The following is a 9,270-nucleotide window of genomic DNA, read 5'->3' on the forward strand; positions in this document are numbered from 1 at the left end:
ATCCACTACCGATAAAAATAATAATAATAAAATAATATTATTACCATCAAAATATCTATAAAAAAAAAAAATAAATAAAAAATTGATTTATGTGCCGATACTAAGTGCAAAACGCCCTTATAGTCTTTATGTGACCATTACCAACTTTATTACATAATATTATGTACCTATGGTTTGGAACCCTTTTAAGGCTTATGTAGACGCGTTGTATAAAACGTTTTGAAAAAAAACTACTACACGGCACACAATATTAAGTAAATAAAGTACGAATTGAAAAAAAAAAAATAGGAAAATTAATATACAATGTATTTGAACATAAAATTTTGAAGTATAAAAAATGTCGAAAATACTCATTTTCCTGGAAAACCACCATCACGTATTTACACTTAACATTCAGCTATTTGACGTGATGACACGAGAAAAACTTGTTGCTGTCCCATTTCCGTGCAATTGCTACAAAGATCCATCTCATTCGAAGTCGACTCTTTCGCTAAAATGTCTATTTAGTTTAAAAAGATAAATAGCATCACCATTCCCCATGCATTTCATACAATTTATCAACGGCAAATAGGCCGCGTCTGAAAAAACACTTTTTTTTTTTTCTTTTTGTTGCTTTACAACGTAATTGAATTTATTTTAATCTATTTCGGGCCGAGACAGGCCTGATCGGTTGTACGGATATGAAATTCTTGTGCGAATGGCTTATTTTTTGGTGTTATTTATAGTATAAATGAATAATGCTCGATACTTGAACGTAAAGGAGTAAAAAATAATAATAATAATAAAAATAATACGAACACGGACGGTGAGTTATTATAATCGACTTTATAATATGTAAAACGTAGTTGGTATTATTTGGTCCGGAAACAGGGCCGGCGCAAGAAGTATATTGGCGCGCTTAACACCCCCCCCCCCCCCCCCACCACGACTAGTTTGAGTAGTAGTAAAATTAAGTTTTTAGTAAGTTAAATAAAATTAGAATGTATTTTGTATCATAACAATATTGTAATAAGGTTAGACATATTATCTTATTAACTTATAAAATTGTACGACGAAAATAATACATGATTATATTATGAATCCCGATAAGTCTATTAGATTAGTCTATAGATTTTCTATTTTTATTATTGATAATGTTATGAAAATAAAACTTGTTTGTTTATTTAAATAAATTATAAGAATTAATTGTTTGAACAATGAATATTATTAATTCTTGAAAATTATTTTATTATTTTAATTTAATAATTTTTTCTTACATTGTTAAATGTTTTGTGCCATAATTCTTTATATGGTTTCTCTTAAGGGGGTCGCAGCAGACGAATTTTTCAAGCGTTTTAGACCAATAAGCGGTAATAAATATATAATATGTAAAACGTAGTTGGTATTATTTGGTCCGGAAACAGGGCCGGCGCAAGAAGTATATTGGCGCGCTTAACACCCCCCCCCCCCACCACGACTAGTTTGAGTAGTAGTAAAATTAAGTTTTTAGTAAGTTAAATAAAATTAGAATGTATTTTGTATCATAACAATATTGTAATAAGGTTAGACATATTATCTTATTAACTTATAAAATTGTACGACGAAAATAATACATGATTATATTATGAATATTGATTACCTGTTGGCAGTTACTTGTTAGTTTATAGTTTCATGGGCGTGGGTAGGAAATATTTTCGGAGGGGTTTTTTGTCTAAATCTATATTAATATTTAATATGATAAAATTAAGAATCATTTATTTGTATGTATTAAATAATATAATAATTATTATAATTATTTATAATATAAATACAATATTTTGTCCATATAATTTACAAATTTAAAAATATAAAAAAAAATTATAAGATAAAACTTTGTTTTCTTGGTTAAGTTAGATTGTTTTATTTAATTTCGGGGGGTGTTAGAACACCCAAACCCCCCTTACCTACGCACATGTAATAGTTTATACATTTGAGTATTTGACATTACACGGCAGACCGTACGGAGCGAGAGCTCGTCGAAAACAATAAATAATTGTGTGTGTCGGACAACTCGGACAATTATTGTGTCTTTTTGATCAACGCTACTCTGCGGTATTTTCGCTGTAAGGTCCGAATGGGTTTTACCACCACGGTTTTTCTAACTAGTCTTAATCATCTAGTCATATGATTTTATTTATAAATGGATAAATATTATAATATGAAAATAATTATTACGACCAGTCGTGTATTTTATTGACACACACACAGATGCGGTGGTATGTTTCCAAAGTTCCATGCGTTATTTTTACATCAAAACCAGCGGTATCGATGCAGGGGCGTAATTAAGGGGGGGATATATCCCTCCCCCAGAGCCTATATAATGTGTATATTTATAATATATTAATTTGAAGCTTATGGAATTATATGTTTTATCGTGCTGACATCACGACGAAATATATTAAATATAATTAATATCAAGAAATCTATAAATTATTATTTAATTTAAAAGTAAATTTTAATTCTAATATATTCAAAATTTACATTTTGAAGAAATTATTATAATATTGTATAGGTACTAAATTGTGTAGAATTTTAAAGCACATTTATTAATACATTTTGTGTACATATATTATATTAGTTTAAGAATTTTTGATGAAATAGTTTTCCCAGATATTGTACTTGAAAATCCAAGTATTTTGTGTGGAAAAAAATGTTTATCCCCCCCTAAGACAAATTCCTAATTACGCCTCTGTATCGATGCACTGTTATTATTATTCTTATATTCTACAAATATGACTAATATGAGACATTTGAAGATGCATCTTCAATTAAAACGACATTAGATAATGAATGTTTCAAATTGTATAGATTGTTAATGCGTTTTAAAAGATAAATTAAATAAAAATAATTTTCAGTTTGGCGCTCCTCCGTGCTGGCGCCCTGGGCAGTCGCCCTGGTCGCGCATAGCTTTCGCCGGCCCTGTCCGGAAACGTAGTAGCCACGATATCCTTTTTTCAACGCGACGGCGTGATTCGTGACGGTTTCCAATATCGTAAAAATAGAACACATTATTGTTTAATATTTGTATATATACGTAATAATATTCAAAATGTGCTTTCAAATGCCAAGACAAAAATATTTTTAACCACTGATTGACACTGTCAACATATTAACATAAATTAATATGTTTCCGGTCTATGCGTTCATATCACTTACCATTTGGTAAACAATTTGGAATCTGGTTCCTAACATCAATACCCAAAGTCAAGATTGTGAACTATTGCACATTCGTTTTTTATCACTTATCTCTTTATAAAAAAAAAAAATAATAATAATAATAATAGTATTCAAGTTTTAAAGACAGAGGTAAAAGGCCTACCGTTAAGTTGTAAAATTATATTTTAATTGTTTTCCTGAGCATATCGTTATTATTATTACTAAAATGTTAAGAAAATTCCTTGACTCTCGAGTATTAACTATCACTCAATAATTTACCAAATTAAATATTTGTTATCATCTTAATTTTTAAATTATCCCGATAAGTCTATTAGATTAGTCTATAGATTTTCTATTTTTATTATTGATAATGTTATGAAAATAAAACTTGTTTGTTTATTTAAATAAATTATAAGAATTAATTGTTTGAACAATGAATATTATTAATTCTTGAAAATTATTTTATTATTTTAATTTAATAATTTTTTCTTACATTGTTAAATGTTTTGTGCCATAATTCTTTATATGGTTTCTCTTAAGGGGGTCGCAGCAGACGAATTTTTCAAGCGTTTTAGACCAATAAGCGGTAGTAAATTACACATACTTTGGAATGTCCGATTTTAATTTTTTATACATGTATGAACTCTTTGACAAAATATCTAGGTTATTTAGGAAGTCGATTTTCAATTTTCAATTTTGAAAGACCTTAAAATAACGATTTTTTTTTCAAAAATTCCATGAAATAATTACGTTACATTTGTATTTATTTTTGGCACATCTAATTTTAAATCGAAAAAGTGATTCCTAAAGAGCATAGTCTAGAAGTTTATAAATTCAACCATTTTTTCAAAATTACAATCGGCCTTCAGGAAGTATGTTTAATTTACTACCGCTTTTAGTAGTTTTTATAGCATTGCAAACATGAATATTATATTTCACTTTTCGTAAAGTATTGACATGTTCCTGCGCGTGCGAGAGTTTATTTCTGCGGCGGCTCGCGGCTGCCGACCGGCCGTTATAGATTCTCGGAAGTCGGAAACAATTAGCCGATAAAGATTATTGGATAGGTATAGAACATTACTAATGGGCGACAATAATAATTATATTTTTCCAAATTTAATACAACCCACATATATTTAAATTTCAAGGAAATACAAAGTATAATAACACTATCAATATTTTCGTTATGTAAATTACGATCTAGATTATGTTAGAAACCTTGTAATTTCAAATAATAATAAAGTTTTTAAAAAATATTTTATAAGAACATTTTTAAATAAGTGCATGTTAAATTTTATTAAATTTTTATTGTATTTATTTTAATAATTTGTGATGTATAAACTATAAATTATATTATAATTTACCTAACGAAAATATTTATATTTAAAAAATTTTTAAAAAATCAGCCTTTTGACTTAAATAAGTGTTTTAACCATATAAATTTTTCTGAAAATCAAATTTACATATTGGCTATATTGAATATTTCGAGAAAAAAAATGTATCAATTTTTAAGTTTTTTATTTTTTATTTTTTTTTATATGGTTTTAGAATTAATTGATTTAGTAAATGAACGTGAGTTTCCTTTTCCTATCGGGGATGGTTTTTAACACTACTTTTTTAAATAATTGTATTTGTATAAAAATGTTAAGCAATGTAATAGTTAATAACTTACTATGAAATAACAAAGTGATTCTCTTGTGTAGTATAATGTAATTGTACATTTTTGCGAATTGCAGCGAAAGCCGAGTAGTTAGTAGGTAATATAATAGTAAAAGACACGGCTTAAGATATACTATATATATAATATATACTAATATATAATAATAATAATATAATACTAATATATATAATACTAATATATAATATATACGATATATCTTAAACCGTGGTAAAAGATAACGCGCGCAATTGAACATGATATATTGCCATTTTAATTAGGTATACGTAGTTCTGGGAATTCGTAATACTGTCGACGACCGAATGTCCGTGGCACGCGATAATGGATTACACACACTAATGTTCATTTACTACTCACACATAGACATAGCCCAAATGTTCATGTTATGTGAATTGCCTAAATATTACTCCTTAAAACATGATACGCTGGAGCCCCCTTAATATAAGCATTTTTTGACAAAATAAACTGTATAAAACTTATCAGGCTCTAAAATATTGGAATAATGTACTGAGATGAATGAACGACCAACGTTTCAACCCCCCCCCCCCTCTCAAACCATAATTTGATTGTTTACGGTTTTAATATTTCTTATTTTGTAATCTGGCATCCCTATAGTGTGCGTCTTCCATATTAAAAATAAACATCAAACAACACAACCCTCTTCTGATTATAATCGGAAAACTGCACTATACACGAAAAATATTATAAGGTACTACGCCACGTCGTTATTTTCTACAGTTGTAGTCAATTGTTGACAATATTATAATTATGTCGCATTATATAGGTGCCGTATGTACACACAGTTGCATAGGCGTGCGCACAGGGTATGCAGTGTACGCCGCTGCATAGGCGTGCGGTTTCACTTGAGGGGTCCATGTTTATCATACAAAAAACATTTTTGATTATATCTTATAAAGTGTTCAAAAAAATATTTTTAGTTTTAAATTTTCTCGCAAGATAATCCAAACTATTATAGACGTAACAACTTTGTAAATATGTTAAAATTGTTTAAAGACATTAAATATGGTATACAAGATGTAACAGAAAGAACTGACTTTTGGAATAACTTTTGTTCTAATTAACATTTTTAACTTTTTTTTTTATTTATCATTTAAAAAAAACTCTAGGGCTATATGTAAATTTTATTTATTTTTATGTTAACATTTTAGTATTGAAAATAAAAAATTTAAAATTTGATTTAAATTTTTTTAGATAAATTCAAAATAGCTAATTTGTGAATCTGATTATAAAAATAATTTTGACGGTAAAAAAATTTATCTAAGTCAAGTAGTTTATTTTTTAGATTTTTTTTAAATATCAATATTTTTTTGATAAAATTAATTTGGTAGGTACCAAATTACTTTTAAAAAAATATGATGTTTGGGAATTAGTTGAAATGAGAATATTTCTTAAATTATTTAATCATTATATAATATTAACAATTTCTGTCATAGGTTTAATTAGTATATTTTTTATTTTATTTTTAGTCAGTTCTTTCTGTTACACCGTCTATACAAATAATACATTTTCTTTTAATAAATATAATTCGAATTTAAAATAATTACTCATTTCTACAGTACATTGTTTAATATTCTACCGTAAAACTATGTGTAGTTTCAGATTCTGAGGGAACAAAGAAGCTGAGTAGGAATATATTTGAAAAAACTCAGATTGTAGACCGAGTCCTATATTATGTGGTAAAAGAAAATGTTTAACGACTCAGAATTGTTTTTTTAGGTAAATTATTTTTTATTTTTTTTTAAATTCAATAAAATTATGTTGAGTATCCGAGGTGCAATATACGAGTAGGATAGATGATTTTTTTTTTAGGGCTCCTATTTTTCTTATTGCATAACCTACGAATAAAGTCTGCGCACGCCTATGCACTGTTATAATATAATGTATAATATATTGTATATAGGATAATAATAAAGATGTTCGTTTTGTGCGCTTATTCTATGTATAGCGATTACACTATTACCGAGAATAACCACCACAGGGGCGGGTTTTATCACTCACCAAGGGGGGGGGGGGCTAATAGAGATTAAAAAATTTAGTTAGTTGTTTTTTAAGTCTATATCAAATTTAAAATTACAGATTATATTTTTGAGTCCCTCGACCCTCATAAGTAAGTCATTGTTTTTTCACAATAGTGACAAATTTTAAATAGTTACATTATTGGTATCAATTTTAATCTGAAACCGTTTAAAAAATATAGATTTACAAATATAATAAACAACAAAAATTAACTATTTATTTATAAAATATATATATATATATATATATATATATTCAATCGAGCATTCGAGCGTTGTGTGGACGCGTCGATCGTCGATGCAAAATGTAATCGTTATCTGCACTGCAGAAATGCAGACTGTCGTTTGAAATTCCATCTATTTTTGTACCATTGGTGCTCGATTCTCGTAATAAAAGAAGAAAACCAATTCTTTATAAATAATACATAAATATGAATATATAATTTTTACCAACATTATTAAACTGGGCTCCACGTGGAGCCATATGTATATTCATAATAATATTACACGTCATGTCAGTCGTCGAATGAAAAACAATCTAAAAATAGCTTGAAGCCTAAATATTCTAATACCCATAGTTAATAATCATATTCATCAATGACGATTGACGATATTTAATAATAATTATTAATACATATATCAATATATTATAATACTTGGCTTTGTAAAATAGTTAGCTTAGTCCCAAGGGGGGGGGGGCTATGCCCCATAAGTAACCCCCTTATACCCGCCCCTGAACCACCATTTGTATATATAACTTTAATGTTTAAACCGAATAGGAATTAACCATTTTTTCAATGATTTAATTTATTAATTATTTATATGTTTTTATGAGCAATTTAAATTTGATCTGCTTTAAATATTCGGTTAATTATTTTTAAAAGCGTATCATTTTTGATGATCGTTGAATACTTTTTTTTTCAATCGTATGTAGTCATCGAATAAAGTAAATACCGAGATCTTGTGTTTGTAAGCTTTTTCGCTTTTAAATTTCAATCGGTGTGTGAAAATAATAATAATGGTATTTTAAAAAGTACAATATTACTGTATCATTTTTATGATTGATTGTTTTGTAGAAATATAGTGTTTAAAATAGTTTGATATTATTTTTTAAAGTTTCAATCAAATCCCGTAAATGTTTTAGTTGAAGATTTAATAATTCATAAGAAATATCATTCAGCAGTTAAATCAGCATAATATTGTTTTACTTCTTATTTCATATGTTACGTACCGCTATTCGCAATGACGGATTTCGCCCATCACACCTAAATTCTAATAAAATTCGATTTCGGGGCACTAGACAAACGAATCTTAATGTTTTCCACCTCCGTGTTAGTTACGACCTTTTTCCAACACGTCATTCATCTTGCCTGTCACAATTTATGTCCTGCATACCTACTAATACCAACAAGCTTAAGGCTAAGTTCATTTTAGGTCGTCAATCGTAGCAATGACGCACGCGAAGAAACTCGATTTCATCAAAATAAATCATTTTAATTTAATTTGCGTACCATCATTCAAGTCTCGATAAATATAATATTGTATTTATAATATTACTATTGTTTAGTTCGAGTATTATATCGACGAAGGCGAGTTTCGTTCGGAGTGATCGTATTATATTATGGTGTTGTCGTACTTTTACGATAAGCCCGCGATTCTATATTGTTATTGAAATTGTTTTTTATTTGTTTCGATTTTTATCAGATTTCAAACAAAGAACGGATAAAGTTATGAAATTGATATAATGGGTTTTTATAGAGTGATTTTAAACATAAACACAATAAATTACAAATTCTATTTTCATTAGGTCACCCGAAAGATGGTGCAAATTACATATTCTTTTTATTTTTTTTTTTTATTAAGAATAAAAGGCTTCGTCATCGGAGGTCATAGCCTGAAAAGGTTTACAATGGTAGATTAAAAGCTTATTACATATTACGAGTATTCTTATTTATGTGCAAATTACAAACTCACAAATAATGATGTCTTTTAATGTTCGAGAAAAACACAATGGTTTGACAGAATAGAGTAGGTAAGTATACGTAAACCTCTAGCGCTCTAGCCCGCAAAACAGTTGTTGCTATTATATGGTTTACGTTAGTTATAGACTGAGATATTCGAACGTGATGGAAGTAAATAGAGACCGAAACGCTCTAAGGACCCTCTAAGAGAAAAATACGTATTCACCGTGGTTTGAGATTTTCACTCGACATCATATGTATATTTACGGAGCGAAAACTTTGGACTTCGGGTGACGGTGCCTGGTAATGGTGGAGAAAGTGCTAAATCTAGGGGAGAAGGTTTAAATTTACAAATGTCGTAGATTTCCCGGTAGCTCAGTTGGAAATAAAAACTCACCCACCATCGTCGCGACTGTCGTTG

Source organism: Diuraphis noxia, unplaced genomic scaffold, assembly GCF_037042655.1.
Source record: "Diuraphis noxia isolate RWA-SAM2 unplaced genomic scaffold, SU_Dnox_SAM2 contig0009, whole genome shotgun sequence".
Classification (NCBI taxonomy): domain Eukaryota; kingdom Metazoa; phylum Arthropoda; class Insecta; order Hemiptera; family Aphididae; genus Diuraphis; species Diuraphis noxia.